The following is a 17,528-nucleotide window of genomic DNA, read 5'->3' as shown; positions in this document are numbered from 1 at the left end:
TCCAGTCTGGGCGAGTGAGTGAGACTCCAACTCAAAAAAAAAAAAAAAAAAGAACCACCGGAATGAACAGACTGCCATTTGCCGACAGTTACCTTAAACACAACTATCTATGGAAAATGGAAATAATGCTCATCTGGTGTTGGATTCTGGCCTTAACAACAACCTGTGCTGGCGCTGACCTTGAGCTTCCCTTTTTGTTGGACTGTCTACTTGCCTCCAGCCTGAACTATCTCCTGCTTTCCCCCACTGCCAGGCATGAATGGACATATGTTCTGACATGCTCATCTCACAGAACACTCAGTTACTTTGTGATTTTCAAAACTCAGTTCTCAAAGCACAGATTTTCTGCTCAACTGAACAACAGCACTTCGTTTGTTCTCAGGCTTGCTCTCTTCCTGTGCCTACTGGTACAGGTCCATAAACTCAGGACTTGCAGGAGTTACCCCTCCCGGGAAGCCCTGTTCAGAGAGTGCCCTCTGAGGACAGCCCCCGTGGCAGGAGGGGGCTGTTTATAAACTTCATGGCTGTAGATTTTGTACTGCCTGGGAGACTTGCCTTTGTTCTTCAATGGCATTTCCCTTGGGGCTTGTTTTCTGCTCTCGTTGCCAGTATCTGAACCCTGAAGAGACACCTGTCCCTGTGTATGAGCTTACCCCCACCTGGAAGCCAGGGCATGGTTACCTAAGGGAGCCGCCCTTCTGGGAAAGCAGGTCTGAGATGCGATCCTGGAGAGACAGGGTCATTCCTGAGGGGAGGGGAGAGGACAGGGGTGAGGAGGTCATTCCAGAGATTCGGGCTGCTGTCAGGGTTGGACCGAGTTCCTGAGATGACTGCCAACGAAAAAAGAGAATCCTGATCAGAAGGGAACTAAAAACTCTAGGGAACTATTTCACTACCTAATTGAGTCAGAAGTTGAGGTGGCAGCCCGGGCCCCTGTGGAGACAATCTCAGACAATTTCAAGGAGCTTCAACCACAGCAGTAGATGAGAGGAAGAGCTTAAGATTTTTCTTCAAAGCTGCAAGGGGAGGAGGAATATCCTGAGGCATCTCCCAACAAGAGCGAAAAGCCCCTAAGACTGCTTTCTTGAAGGTAAAAATTGGGTCTTTATTCACTCCCCTTTAAGGCTGTGAGCTTTTGTGCTGTTGGCCCTTAGGATCAAGGATGCAGCGTGAGCCTAGATCCAGTATAGCTGCTAGTGACGGGGATTCTTGACCTGTCCTGCTTATTATTATGAATTTTTGGCCTAGCCAGCTTCTGGGAAGCAGCCTAATTAAAAGTGGAAAGAGGCCGGGCTCGGTGGCTCAGCCTGTAACCCCAGTACTTTAGGAGGCCAAGGCGAGTGGGTTGTCCACAGGTTCAAGACCCACCCGGGTAACTTGGCGAGACCTCGTCTCTACAATAAATAAAAAATAAGCTGGGTGTGGTAGTGCGTGCCTGCAGTTCCAGCTACTTGGAAGGCTGAGGTGGAAGGATCACCAGAGTGCAGCAGGTCAAGGCTGTGGTGGCCAGGAGCATGCCACTACACTCCAGTCTGGGCGACAGAGTGAAGAGACTCCAACCCAAATAAATAAATAAAAGTGGAAAGAAGTTAAAAGTAGCTGCCAATCTGCTTTGTGTGCAAATCCCAGCTCCGTTGCTTACTACTTGTTTGACCCTGGCAAACCCCCGCATCGCTTTATGTCTCAGTTTCCTCATCTGTAAGATGGTAGTCATAGCTGTACCTCCTAATAGTGTTGTTATGGATGACTGTTAATTTGAGATATAATTTTAGAGTGATTTGGAGCTGCAGTTTAACAAGCTTGACTCCAAATGTAGCACAAAGTAGACACTCAGTAAACATTAATTGAATGAATCATTATCAATAATAAATTCTTCAGGAGAGGTAGCTGGAAAAAAATGTTCATGACTGATAAATTGTGTGAGTTTTACAAGGGAATGCTGATACTTTGTGAGTTGAGTCAACATTCCAGAAGAGAACTAACAATCAGCCTTGTGTATCTGTGAGTTCCGCATTTGTAGATTCAAACAATTTCAGATAAAAAATGTTCAGGAAAAAAATGGATGATTGCTTCTGTGCCAAAAATGTACAAACTTTTTTCTTGTCATTGTTCCCTAAACAATATAGCATAACAACTAGTTACATAGCATTTTACATTGTATTATTATAAGTAATCTAGAGATTATTAAAGTATATGGGAGGATGTGCGTAGATTATATGCAAATATTACACCATTTTATATCAAGGACTTGAGCATCTGTGGGTTTTGGAATCCTTGGATGCCCTGGAACCAACTCCCCCATGTATACTGATGGGTGACTATATATGGCTCTGCAGAAGTGATCTTGGCAGCAAAATACCTAAATTCTAACCCTGATTCTGCTATTAACTTGTTTTGTGTCATTGTAAAGTTAATTTAAGACTCACTGTTTGACCAGGCTCAGTGGCTCAGTCTGTAATCCTAACACTTTGGGAGACCGAGTTGAGTGGATTGCCTGAGCCCGCGGGTTCGAAACCCGCCCGGGCAACTTGGCAAGACCTCATCTCTACAATAAAGCAAAAACTAGTAGGGCGTTGTAGCGTGCACCTGTAGTTCTGGCTACTTGGAAGGCTGAGGCAGAAGGATCGCCGGAGCCCAGCAGGTCGAGGCTGTGGTGGCTGGGCGCAGGCCACTGCACTCCAGTCTGGGTGATAGAGTGAGACTCCAACTCAAAAAAAAACCAACAACAAAAAACCCCAACTGTTTTTGAATTTGCAAACTGAAGAAGTTAAGCCAGATTATATCTAAGGTTCATTTCTATTCAAGCACTGGATGATCTCTGGTACTTCTGCAAGAAAAGCTACTTGCAATGCAAATCAAAAGTGGTTTTAAGAAAAAAAAATATTTTATATATATATATGTATATTTATATATATGTATATGTATTATTGCAATACATGCCTTAGTTTCAGCAGGATACAAGCCACCACCACTATCATCATCACCACCATCATCATCACTACTGTTATTTATAGTTTACCGTGTGCTAAACCCTGCAGAGAACATGTTAGACACATTATTTCATTCAATCCTCTCAGCAAGTCTTAGCATTCCACAAGATTCATTTGGAAGAGAGGAGATTTGCATTCTCTAAAATAATAATGGGCTAATAATAGACTATGTGTCTTAGAGCTACCATTTATTTGTAGTTTCTTACATGCTAGTACTTCATATACTTTTCCCCTAATCCTCACAATAACTCTGCAAAGTAGGTGACATGGGTCCTTTGTTAGTCTTCTGTTGCTGTGTTACAAGATTATCAAAAACTTGGTGGCTTAAAACAGCATTCATTCATAATCTCACAGTTTCCATGGGTGAAGAGTCCAGCACAGTTTGGCTAGGTCCTCTGCTCAGAGTCTTGCAAGGCTGCAATTAAAGTGTCAGCTAAGGGTTGAGACCAGCCTGGGCAACTTGGTGAGACCTCGTCTCTACAATAAGTCAAAAATTAGCCAGGCATGGTAGAGCATGCCTATAGTTCCGGCTACTTGGATGGCTGAGGCAGAAAGATCTCCTAAGCCCAGCAGGTCAACTCTGGAGTGGCTGTGAGTGTGCCATTGCACTCCAACCTGGGCAACAGAGTGAGATTCCAACTTAAAAAAAGTCATCTGGGCTGTGATCTCATCTCAACTCATCCAAGTCTTCTTGGCACTGGCCCCCAAGCTGGCCTGCCCTTTGAAACGACGGCCAAAGTTCTTTATGGTTGAAGGACTGAGGTTCCTGCTGTCTTGCTGGCTGTCAGCTGGGACTGCTCTCAGCTCCCATAGGCTGCTGACATGTGGTCTGCTCCACAGCAAGGCAGGTTGCATCAGGAGAATATTCCTGACTCTGGTTTCTGACCTCTGGACTCTCTCTTCAAGGACTCACCTGACTGACTAGGTCAGGCCCACCCAGGATAATCTCCCTTTCATCACTTCAATTTCAACTTATTTGGTACCTTCATTATTTCTGCAGACTCCCTTCACCTTTGTCATACAATGTAAGATAATTATGAGTGTGGCATCCCACCATATTCACAGGCCCGCTACACTCAGGAGAGAGGGTTATCCAGGGCCTGTACATCATGGGGCAGGAAGCTGGGGCCAGCCTAGATGTCTGCCTCCACAAACTCTGCTCATGAAGTGTCAGTCTAAAGTCCCATGGGTGATAGAGACCCTAACCTAAGCCCCTTCTTACACATAACCCTGTTCTAAAGCAAACTTCACAGTCTCAAAATGTATTGAGGGCACCAAGAGCAAGAGTACCCATCTTTCCTAAGTACTTTACTACACGTAAAATTCACTGCAGTTCAATCTACATCGAGACTCCCCTGGGACACCCCCTCAGTGCACGCGTCAGCCAACTCCAGGCCTGAGCCATCAAACCCAATTACCCAGAAACCAACTGACATAACCCAATCATACAGCCGTGTGGTGGAAGGGAGCAGGTATCTCTACTGAATTCTCTCTTTTCTCTCTCTTTCCCCTCCCTCTGCTGTTTTTGTCCAGGTATCACGCCACTGCTCTTGAAGCTTTGCCCTTGGACAGTTTTCCACTTGGCTTGTGATAATTCTTCTCTTGCCTGACTCTGTGCCTCACACAGATGAAGCGCTCAAGAAATAGCTATTGGATTGAACTCTCTTCCTCATCAGATAGTAAGCCTATCTCAGTCTATCTTGATCTTCTCCCCCAAAGTGTCAAGTGACTGGGGGCGCTTGAGTTAACGGATGTCCAATGTACCCAGAGCCTATAGTCCCTCAGTCTCTCCCCAACTGAGCGTGGAGAATGTGTTACTGCACACAGGCTCAGTCGGTTTCCTCTTTTCTCTACACAGGTAGCAAGATGCTGTATGTTTCCTACACTAAACAGCAGAGTGTAAGGAGCTAACATCTGTCAGGTACCTATTAAATGCCATATACTGCATATGTGCAATTATCTATCACCTTTTATAGCTGTAGAATCTGAGGTTCAGGGAGATTAAATCACTTGTCTGGGGTCATGTAGCTGTTCGTGTTGCAGCTAGGAGTTAAACCCAGGACCATGTTTTGGCAAAGTCGTATTCTTTCCATACTTTACTGTCGAATTGCTGCCGGTTATTTTCCTCAAATCAAGTACAGTCCCAGAAACTTTGAACAGCGTTTGGGTAGGTATGAGTTTTAAAGGGACCATCTAGGGTCCTAATGGGATTTCTTCTTTTTTTTCGAGTTGGAGTCTCACTCTGTTGCCCAGGCAGGAGTGCAGTGGCACACTCACTGCCACAATCTGCTGGGCTCCGGCGAGCCTTCTGCCTCAGCCTTCCAAGTAGCCAGAACTACAGGTGCTTGCTACCATGCTTGGCAAATTTTTTTGATTTATTGTAAAGATGGGGTCTGGCCAAATTGCCCAGGCAGGTTTCAAACCCACGGGCTCAGGCAATCCACTCGCCTCAGCCTCCCAAAGTGCTGGGATTACAGACTGAGCCACCAAGCCCAGCCTTTAATGCGATTTCTTAATAGATATGCATTTCTCAACTGTGACAACTTAACAGATTCATATTATTAACAAGGCTTGATATTTCTATAGACTTTTCCATACATTTCTGTTCCTTAGCGCATATACTTGCCTGTGACATATTAGTCTTTGGGGAACTATTTGACAAGAGAAAGGTGGGAAGGGATAAGAACATGGTGGTGTAAAGTGTGTGGTGGGTGGAGAATGCAGGCTATGGGGAGAAGGACAGGCCCCAGGCCGCAGGCCTGTAAACTGCAGAGACAATTTAGGTCGGACACATTTTTGCTGCGTTAGTGTGCCTCTATCGCCACCTAGCCAACTTGGGGAGAAGTGGCCCTCTCTGGGCAAGTCCAGTTCAGACTGTTTGCCCACCTACAAGTGGGTACCTTCAGACCCATGAACCTTCCACAGTCCCTCCTGCAATGTACACCTGAGTGCTCTTTTTTCTCTTTCGCAGTCGTCCTTAGTAGTTGCTTCGAAGGCCTATTACAATTAAAGATACATTTTTAAAAATTGGTATCCCTGCCGGGCTCGGTGGCTCAGCCTGTAATCCCGCCCCTTTGGGAGGCTGAGGTGAGTGAATTGCCTGAGCCCACGGGTTCCAGACCCGCCTGGGCAGGCGAGACCTCATCTCTGCAATAAATCAAAAAATTAGTCGGGCGTGGTAGCACACACCTGTAGTTCCAGCTACTTAGAAGGCTGAGGCGAAAGGATCTCTAGAGCCCAGCAGGTCAAGGCTGCGGTGGCCGGGAGCAGTCACTGCACTCCAGTCTGGGTGACAGAGTAAGACTCCAACTCAAAAAAAAAAAAAAAAAAAAGGTACCCCTTAGAATTGGCACTATTAAGCCTTCTCAGCCCAGGTGTTACGGCTTCTTTGGTAGCCCTTTCTTCTCTGAGTCCTTGACACTATCATGTACCCTCATGTGCATATGTCCATCTCCCACCTTGGCTCTAGGGCCCAGACCAAATGCTGTCGCCTCCATGAAACCAGCAGGACAATAGCTTCCATTTATTTCACATTTACCACATTCTGAGGGCTTTGTAAACATCATCTCATTTAATTCTGACGACGCTCCTAAGAGGGAAGTATAATTATTTCCATTGCATCGTTAAGGGCACTGAGCCATGGCGAAGTCACACAGCTAGTCCTTGGCAGAGCTGGGGTTCAAGCCCAGTGGGCTTCTTCCCCAGGCCTACGACTCTCCTCTCATCCAATGTCCCTCAGTTTCCCCAGTCGACATGTTCTCACCATCCTCTGTGAGCATTTTGCTTCTTCTCCTAATGCCATATTCTATTCCTTCCTCCAGATTATATTATCTCTTTCTCTTAACCAGAAACTCCAACCCCATGAGGGACACCACCTTCTGCTGTGTCATCTTTGTACACACAGATCTTACTTGTGGTTACTCAAAGGTGTGTTCATTCGTTCATTCAAGTTATAAGATTGCAGCTCCTTTGATTTGTTGTTTAATTAATTAATTAATTTATTTTTTGAGTTGGAGTCTCACTCTGACACCCAGGCTGGAGTGCAGTGGCACGCTCCTAGCCACTGCAGCCTCCACCTGCTGGGCTCCGGCGATCCTTCCGTCTCAGTCTTCCAAGTAGCTGGCGCTACCATGCCCCATTAATTTTTGATTTATTGTAGAGATGAAGTCTCACCAAGTTGCCCCGGCTGTTCTCAAACTGGTAGCCTCAGGCAATCCTCTCACCTCGGCCTCCCAAAGTGCTGGGATTACAGGCTGAGCCACCAAGCCTGGCCTGAGCCACCAAGCCTGGCCTGTTGTTTATTTTCAAATTGTTGTTTATTTTCATGGGAACACTAAGGATACATGGGGTCAGAGAGTAACCTAGAGAACTTTAGTTATTTGCATACCAATATGCTCTCATAGGAGGGACAGTAGTTAATTGAACAATGCCAAGGGTGAAGGGAAACGTGGGATTTATAATTGAGAAGGGGACAGAGGAGAGGTGAGAGCTGCAGTCAATCTGCAAGCAGGACCATCTGGGAACAGCGAGCCTTGGCTAACATTTTTTGATAAACTGATTAGCAAGCAGGGAGCAAAGAAGTTAATCTTCTCCATACTTGAGCAGGCTGGGTGGAGGCATCAAGGAAAACAATGCCACTGGTTTACTGGTTCTTGAGAGGTCTTGGGAGTCTGGCTGTGGTGTAAGTGATAGACTGTCCCACGTCCTCCCTTTAGGCCGCCTGCACACTCTTGCATCAGATTCCGGCAGGGAGGTGAGCATCGTCTGAACCACAGGACACTGCCACTGGACGCTGACCACAAGATGCTGCCAGGACATTTGATGGTAAGCAAGACCACCAGCTTCAGTGCGGAAATGGTGAAGAGTAAGGCTCAGGGCTCTGAGAGAAGGGAGTCCTGGCCCGGAGGTTGTTTGAGGAGACACAGAGCAGAGTCTGGAATGAACAGGTAAGAAATGAAGGATCTGCAGATGAAAGGAAAGGAAAGAATAACACGTGTAGACAGAAGGCGTGTGCACAATATTAAACAACCGTGGGGGACGTACAGAGGTCAGCCAGATCAGCCCTGGAGAAGTACCCGGCAGCAGTGGGCCTGTGGGAGCTCCGGGCACTGCACCAATTGCTCCAATACAGAGTCGTTCAGTATTTTACCCACCACTGCTCTCATAGGGCACATACTGGCTGAATGTCTACGCTGGGTATAGGAAAGAGGGGAGAGAAAATCGAGTATTTAAGATCATAAAAGGACATGAAAGCCAGTTGATGATAAAAGGGAAACCGGCAGGGCATTGAGGAGCTGCCCTTCAGGTCGGATCAGGCTCTTGTCATGGTCATTGTTGACCCTCCCTGCCAGGAAGACGGCCCTGGCACTAAGTGCTTGTCCAGTTGGCTGAGCGGCAGCCCGAATGTCTAGGGCAGAGTGACCAGCTGGTCAGTTGGGCCGGAGCCCAGAGTGTTGAGGCTCACAGCCTGATCTCGGCAGTCTCCATGCCTTTGCACAAGGCTACAGCCCACAAGTGGCTCTTCCCCACATGCCGGAGAAAAAAACAAAATCCCTGCCAGGAGAGAAGGAGCAGTTGGCCTTTGGGTTTCACGGAAGGTGCAGTTCTGATCTCACTCTTCTCCTTAGAATTTCTAGTAAGAGACTCAGAATTTCCGAGCTCCCAAGTAGAAACCCAGCACCCATACCTTCATGGAAAACAACAGATAAGATCCTTTTCAGAGCTGGTTCCTCAATCTCTTCAGGTTCCCAAAAGTTGCAAGACCACAGTCACCATCTCTTCAGGGTCTTCTACATGCCTTGAATATTGTATTCAGCAGTTGTTCCCATCACATCTTGAGTACATTTTTGTGGCTGTTTCTAATTATTCCCTGTGCTTGGGGAGTTCGTTTTGCATCACAGTGTTACGTTGGGCCATCTAAAACTATTTCCATCTCACCATATGTGTTCGGCTTTCACTAATTGGGGAAAGTTATTTTTAGTATTTCCTCTTCTTTCCATCTTTGCAGATCTGTCCTATTTAGGAAAAGATATGGAAAAGAACCATCTTGGTTTTTTTAGAGACATACAAAAGATGCTTTTAAAACCCTACAAACAACCTTTTCATGTTCAATATAAAGGTTGGTAAGGGGACCAAAAATCCCAAATTCTGGATTTTATTCCCTATTCTCTGTGCTGGAATAGAAAGAAAACCAAGGATCCTATCCATCCTTCAAGACCTGGGTTAGTGATGTCTCCTTTAAAAAGTCTATATCTCTTCCCACCTCACTCTGCTTCAGAAAAACCATCCACAGTAGAACTATGACTTCCTATACTACTTTAAAAAATATGTCAGATAGGTACACATACCTCCAAAGAAGTCTGCCCAATTTCAGATCTTTATAAAACAAAATATGAAGATTCAAATTGGATTTAAAACTACTTTTAGCTAATCTGTACCAAAAGAAATTTCTCTCTATTAACTGGTAATTTAGCAAGCAAATTTAAAATCATTTTAGTACTTTAAATTAAAATAGCAATCTCAGCACACAAGTACTTTTCTTATTGATGTCAAATTAAGAATTCGTATTGTTGTATCATCTGCCTTAATATTTTGTTTGAAAACATTGTTTGCTAAAAATAATAAAAAATCAGTTTTTGAATCACATAGGAAAATTTTTCTAATTTTGACCAGGGTAGACCTGCTAGTTGTACTAGAAATCAGTTACTGTAGGCTGGGCTTAGTGGCTCAGCCTGTAATCCCAGCACTTTGGAAGGCCAAGACAAGTGGATTGCCTGAGCCCACAGGTTCAAGACCAGCCCCGGCAACTTGGCAAGACCTCATCTCTATAATAAATCAAAAGTTAACCGGGCATGATAGCGTGTGCCTATAGTTCCAGCTACTTGAAAGGCTGAGGCAGAAGGATCGTTGGAGCCCAACAAGTCGACACTGGGGTGACTGTGAGTGTGCCACTGCACTCCAGCCTCGGTGACAGAGTGAGACTCCAACTCAAAAAATAAAAAAGAAATCAGCTCAACTATTAATTCAACTATTAAAGCTGTTGAATTTTTTCAGTTCTTCATTACTCAAAGACTCAAAGTGAGCACCTCTTTCAAATATGTGAGCAAAGAACTTTATTAAAACTTTATTTAAAAGAATTAACCCATTATACATTTATTAGAAGGACCCAAATTCAAAACAGGGGCTACACCAAATGCTGGTGAGCATATGGAACAAGAGAACCTCTCGTTCATTGCTGGTTGGAATGCAAAATGGAGGATAGTTTGGCAATTTCTTGTAAAAATAAATATACTTTAACCCTACAATCCAGCAATTGTGCTCCTTAGTATTTACCCAAAGCAGTTGACAACATATCCACACAAAAATCTGCATGCAGACATTTAAAGCAGTTTTATTTGCAATTGCCAAAGCCTGGAAGCAATCAGGATGTCCTTAGATGAATGAATAAACTGTGGTACATCCAGTCTTTGGAATATTATTCGGCACCCAACAGAAATGAGCTATCAAGTCATTCAAAGACATGGAGGAAACTTCAGTTCTTATTACTAAGTGATGGACAACAATCTGAAAAACTACATACTGTGTGATTTCAACTATATGACATTCTGGAAAATGCAGAACTATGGAGACTGTAACAGGATCAGTGGTTGCCAGCAGGGAGGAAAGGATAAACAGGTGGGGACAAAGGATTTTTAGGACAGTGAAAATACTCTGTATGAGATTGTAATGATAGATACATGTCATTACACATGTGTCCAAATCTAAAGAACGTGCAGCACCAGGAGTGAATCCTAATGTAAACGATCAACTTTGGGAGAGAATGATATGTCAGTGTAGGTTTATCACTTGTAACAATGTATCACTCCGGTAAGGGACATAGATAATGGGGACGGCTGTGCATGTGTGAGGTAGGAGTAGGTGGGAAATCTCTGTACCATCCTCTTAATTTTGTTTGGAACCTAAACCTTCTTTTTTAAAATGTGATTAAAAATAAATAAATAAAAATTTAAAAAATAATTAACCAACTCTTGTTAAAAGACTTTGTAGGAAATTAGGCTTAAAAAGATAACAGCTACTATTTTTTTTTATTATTGCTATCTTCCCAGTCTCTCTCTTTATTCTATATACCCAACAAATCAGCTTGGGAAGGAAAAGTGAAAGTTCTTATCTTCATATACTGGTAAGACATTCTAGTATTACCACATCCAGATATAAGCTTTAAAATTATGGATGGGTGGTGGGGGCTCTTTGATCATTGAAAAATAGGAAGATTCATCTCTAGCCTTTCAATGAAAGGTGATAAGTAGAAAATACAAGTAGATTCAGAGCAGACTAAAGCAGAGATTTTCACATTTGAATGTGTGTACAAATCACCTGTGATCTTGTTAAAAACAAAAGATTCTGACTCAGTAGGTTTGGGACAGGGCCACAAATTCTGCATTTCTACCTAGCTCCCAAGTGACACCAGGCTGCTGCTCTGGGGATAACACTTTGGTAGCAAGGGTGTGAGGCACTGTGACTCCTGCTATAATCAGTCTTCCTGTTATTGCATGGAGACCTTACTCATCGTTGTGTCCCCAGAACCTAGAAAGTGACCAACGTCAAGCTGGAGTCAACAACTAATTATAGAATGAATGAATCTTAGCCTTTCTTTCTCTGAAAAATGGTGAGAGCACCTCTCTCAGATGTGAATGGGATAGCATTCAAAGCATTCATGTGTTCTCAGAGTTGAAAGAAAATCTACTAGCACAAAAGTACTCACTGCTCTGCCCATATCCACTTCCGTTCTATAGAAGTGATAGAAGCAAAAAGAAAGAAAATAGTTTAGTGAGACTAGATGGCTGGATGGAAGGATTCTAGAAAGTGAATATGGTAAGGGCTCAAGTCAACAAACTAGAAAAAAATGTGGTTTTTGGTACAGGTGTCAATCTCCAAACTGTGCTTTGCAAAACAGAGTCAAGATGAACATTCTAACACACTTAATCCAAGTGTGTCAACATAATAATTTCCCTAAAATTGTTTTATTCTAAGGACATTAATAGGAAGTATGTTTGTCCTTTCAACAGCATGCTGGAGCATTGTTTTAAAAGTCTGCCAAAGATTATTTAATTCTCTAAGAGAATGTCTTGGTGTTTGCCTTTGGTATTTACTATTTAAATATAACCCAGACACTGTGAATTCTGTGTTACCTGATATATTTCTATCCAGTAGAAAAAATTATCACAAAAGTCATAGTCCTCTTACCCTGCACGATATGATGCAGTTTTGTACCTAACCTAATAATCTTCTCCAAACATTTTTTCCAAACTTCCATAAATACCAGTTCCTCAAAATGCCTTTTCAGACCAGTTTTACTATCTTACTGAATCTCTCATCAGTGAATAAATATTTGTCACATGCTGACTTCATATCTACATGACAGTCTTTTTTTTAACTTTTCGAAAATTATATTTTGACAGCATAAATGACCAGAAGTAGAACTTGGCTCTGTACTTCATGTCTTCAGACCAAGAGAAACTGTGCTGGAGAAGCTGTATCTCCTTGACCATGTCTGAGGAATCTCATCTGGACTTGGAATGGATTTACATACCAACATCCTGGATTTTGACCGGATGCTGTTTAGAGATAAGAATTTTGGGAGGTGATGGCTTGGGGGTGGGGTGTATTTTGCATGTGGGGACAATGTAAATAATTTGTGGTCAGTGGGCAAACTGGTAGTTTTCATAATTGTTCACAAATTCTTTCAACACTTCTCTTCTGTAGTGCTAATTTCTTTCCTCTTGGGTGTGGATTGAACTAGGCAACTCATTACTAATGACTAGAATGTGTGCATAAATGACAGAGCATGACTTTTGAAAGTAGGTCACAGACGACATTGTGACTTCCATCTTGCTCTTGGATTATTTGTCTGGAAGAAGTCAGTTGCCATGCCTGAATGACACTCAAACAGCACTATGGAGAGGTCCCAAACTGAGTCTTCCTGCCAATAGCCATTGAGGAACTGAGGCCCCTTACCAATAGCCACCAGAATGTACCATCTTGGAAGTGGATCTCCCAGCCCCTGTTAAGTCTTCAGATGACTGCAGCTCCAGGTGATGGTTTAACTACAACCTCCAGACGGACCCTGAACTAGAACAACTCAACCAAGCTATTCTCAAATTCCATAGAAGCCGGGCTCGGTGGCTCAGCCTGTAATCCTGCGCCTTTGGGAGGCTGAGGTGAGTGGATTACCTGAGCCCGTGGGTTCGAGACCCGCCTGGGCAGGCGAGACCTCATCTCTACAATAAATCAAAAAATTAGCCGGGTGTGGTAGTGTGCGCCTGTAATTCCAGCTACTCAGAAGGCTGAGGAGGAAGGATCGCCGGAGCCCAGCAGGTCTAGGCTGCGGTGCGGGAGCGGCCACTGCACTCCAGTCTGGGCAACAGAGTGAGACTCCAACTCAAAAAAAAGAAAAAAAATTCCATAGAAACCATGAACTAATATGTGCTTATCGCTTATTGTTTTAAGTGACTAAGTTCTGGGGTAATTTGTTACGCAGTGATAGATAACTAATACAACTAGCCAACTAGCTTATCAGGCACATATATTTTATGACTTTTTATGTAGAATGCAGAATCGCCTTCCTGAAATGTTATGCCAATTTATAGCCTCACTGGTAGTTGCATAAGAGTGCTCATTTTGGCCAGGTGTGGTGACTCACGCCTATAATCCCAGCACTTTGGGAAGCCTAGGTGAGAGGATTGCCTGAGCCCAAGGGTTTGAGACCAGCCTGGGCAACTTGGCAAGACCTCATCTCTACAATAAATCAAAAAATTAGCCAGGCTTGGTGGCACGTGCCTGTAGTTCTATCTACTTGGAAGGCTGAGGTAGAAGGGTCACCTGTGCCCAACAGGTCGAGGCTGCGGTGGCCGTGAGTGTGCTATTGCATTCCAGTCTGGGCAACAGAGTGAGACTCCAACTCAAAAAAAAAAAAAAAAAAAGGGTGCTTGTTTTCTGAATCCTCCCTCTTGCTAAGTTCTACAGTTTTTGTCTACTCTTTTTGATATGATAATAGAAAATGGAATCTTACTGTTTTATTACTTTGTCTTATACAAGTTCAATGAGGTTAAATATTTTTCATACAACTCGTATACATTCTGTGAATTTCTTGATCAGGTGCTTTGTGTGTATATGTGTGTGTGTGTGTAGTTGTAGCGTTAATTTTCTTTGTTCAGTGATTCCTAAGGGCTCTTTGGCTTTTAAATATCTCTTTGTCTGTTATTATGTTGCAAGTATCCCTCTCACTTTGCTTATAAGTATATAGATATCCTCTTGTGGGGACATGGAGATGCACTGCCTACAGCCCTTTCAAGAAAGAACTTGTGTCAGCTGTCCATAGAGGGTCTTCAGCTGTCTCTTGCCTCAGTTGCAAAGAGCTGCCTTGCCCAAGTGTATGCTCTTCCTAGTGTGACCCATAACCACTGACCGATTATGGCAGGGGAATTAACTGGGTCCAGCCATTTCAGCCCTCCATAGGACCACTCCAGCAGGCCATTTACATGCCAGAGCACTCCATAGGGTTAACACTGCTGGTAGTTCAGCCTTTTCCGGAGAAACCCTGCTTTCTTAATCTGCTTTCCATAGTGTTCATCTAATAAATACCCTGTCCACCAAACTCTAACTCTGCATTTATTTCTGGAATACACAACCGGTGACATCTTGGAATTTAATTGCTTAATTAGTAACTGATCTAATTCATATGTGCCCTTACATATAATTGCATTATCCTTGAAAATAGTGCATTATGCTTTTTTATAAGAGAAATTGGTTTTTTTAATAAATGAATTGTTAGAATAAAGGATACAAAAAGTTGAATCTCATTTAAAAACGTAGTATTGGCTGGGCTCAGTGACTCAGCCTATAATCCTCGCACTTTGGGAGGCCAAGGCGAGTGCATTGCCTGAGCTCGTGGGTTTGAGGCCAGCCTGGGCAAATTGGCGAGACCTCATCTCTACAATAAATGAAAAATTAACCGGGCGTGGTAGAGAGCGCCTGTAGTTCCGGCTACTTGGAAGGCTGAGGTGGAAGGATCACTGGAGCCCAGCAGGTCGATGCTGGGATGGTTGTGAGCGTGCCACTGCATTCCAGCTTGGGCAACGGAGTAAGACTCTGATTCAAAACAACAACAACAGCAAACCACAGTATTCACTAATGGCTGCTATGCAAATCCATCATCTATATTATGCTTCTCCAAATAAAAGCCACCTCTGTTCCCTGGGATTTATCTCCTGTCACTTGCTATCCCCTTTATCTTGCTTTATTTTTCTTCATAGCATTTTATCTGCCTCCTCAGCATCTAGAATGGAGCATGACGTATGACAGGTGTTCAATACCTATTTGTTGAATGACTAGACAGATAGACCAACCAATGAATATGTGACTTCTGGTCAAAGGCAGATAAAGCATATTCAGGCCAAACCACATTTGGCCCTCCTCTTAAGGCAAGTGAGGGGTAGTATTAACGTGTCTCACACAGAAATTACCAAAAACATTTATTGCCTATGCTCAGTTGTATCCAGACTGCTCTAGAAACCATCTCTTCTTTTCTCTCTTCTTGCCCTAGCCTCGCTCCTTCTGGCAGGATGCAGGATTGCATAGCTTCAAGGAGTTGACAGGAAGGTTGTGTTGAGGTAAACAGGGATGGTAACAGATGGCGGGATGCCCTCATTTTGCAGTTGCCTGTATATCTGTGCTGCTCAAAAGCATTTTAACTAGTATAGAGTGAATTGTGTATTATCTTTTAATTACAGCCCCAGTTTCTAGAATCCCAGATTAGTGCCCAGTCCTCTAAACCTCACAGCCACAAATCCACTGCGATGGCTTCTCCACATCTGTTGATACTGAGTGCTTTCAGACTCTAGTGAATCCTGCTTTTTTTTTTTTTGAGTTGTAGCTTCACTCCATTGTCCAGGCTGGAGTGCAGCAGCATGCTCAGAGTCACCCCAGCGCCCACCCGCTAAGCTCAGCAATTCTTCCACCTCAGCCTTCCAAGTAGCTGGAACTACAGGCACACATTATCATGCCTGGCTAATTGTTTATGTATTGTAGAGACAAGCTCTTTCCAAGTTGCCTGGGCAGGTCTCGAACCCTGGGGCTCAGGCAATCCACTTGCCGTGGCCTCCCAAAGTGCTGGGATTGCAGGCTGAGCCACCGAGCCTGGCTTTTCCTGCCTATTTGTATCCTGTTTAGGGTTGTTTTTCTCCCCCAACACTAACTCTTTGGATTGGAGTGTAATGGCCTCCTATTTTTTGTCAGACTCTTTAAAGACAAGCAAACAAACTTGGAGAGGGTAAGAAAAGGTGACACAGGAGACCTGAGACAGAGCTAGGACTTTTGCCATTGAGACTCATCATTATCCTTATCATTGTTCTGTGACAGGGTGGTCAAAGAATGGGTCGATTTAGAGACTCAGCACAATAGAGAACAGTCACACTCTCTAGTTCTTTTGTGCAAAGAGCTGACCAAGTAATTAAACTAAAGTGCACAGAACATCATAAAAGCACAGTTTATGGTCATATTTAAGCTCACCTGCATCATTTTTGTCACTTTTAGCTACAATTAGAATGCCTTTAAGGCTGTTATTTTTCAATAGCTTTCCATGTAAAAGGAAAGGATGTGTATTATTTTAAGTAATTAAGCAGTGGAACATTTCTGAGCTCCTAAATGAAACTTTTCCAGGTTAAGTAATTTGCAGGTGGGGGAAATGTCATCTTTTATCTTTTTTCTTCAGAAGGAATTGATTAGGCAGAACTATAGGAGAACTCAAAGGTTGAAATCAGCAGGAGATCTTTAAATTGAATAGAATCAAGTTTCTTAAAACAGAATTCTACCTGTATTGTTGAAAATAGAGCTGAGAAATCCATTAGCTCTTTGAATTTTTCCCATTTTTGCAATTATTGTTATCTTTTCCTCTATTGTGAAATATCTATTATGTGAATCCCATTGGGGTCTGCCTTTCCATCATGATCAGCTTATTGGTGCTGTCAGTACAGAGCTCCCTGGAGACCTCACTGAGAATCTACCAGAAAAGAAAAGCCATGACTCTGAAGAGTTTTGTTAGCAGTGATTGTTATCATGCCCTCTATAACTATGCTTAACCTAAAGATTTTAGGATCCTTTTGACCCATAAAACATCTCATATGGGATACCTAGGCTTTGGTATCTTTTCATTCTTTTGTTTGTTTTTTCCAGAAACATTTTAATAGCCATAAAGGGAATAAAATCTTTTTCCCTGGTGGCAATTATATTGTTGGGTTTATCATTCCAAGATAATTGATGTAAAAACAAACAAACAAAAACAAAAACAAAATTTCCCCAAGGAAGGCAGATGGAAGAAAGAACCTGATAAATCTTCCCAAGGAGAAAAAAGGGATATAATGTAAATTTATAACTATGAATTTATTCCTCCGTCAATAATCTCTACCATATAAGCTAACTAAGATCTCAAGTTGTCTCAGGAAGCAGGAAATTAGTGAAATGTCCAATAGAGAACATGAGCTT

Source organism: Carlito syrichta, unplaced genomic scaffold (assembly GCF_000164805.1).
Source record: "Carlito syrichta isolate Samal-C Ts95f unplaced genomic scaffold, Tarsius_syrichta-2.0.1 Scaffold130373, whole genome shotgun sequence".
Classification (NCBI taxonomy): Eukaryota; Metazoa; Chordata; class Mammalia; order Primates; family Tarsiidae; genus Carlito; species Carlito syrichta.
This window is presented reverse-complemented; position numbering follows the sequence as displayed.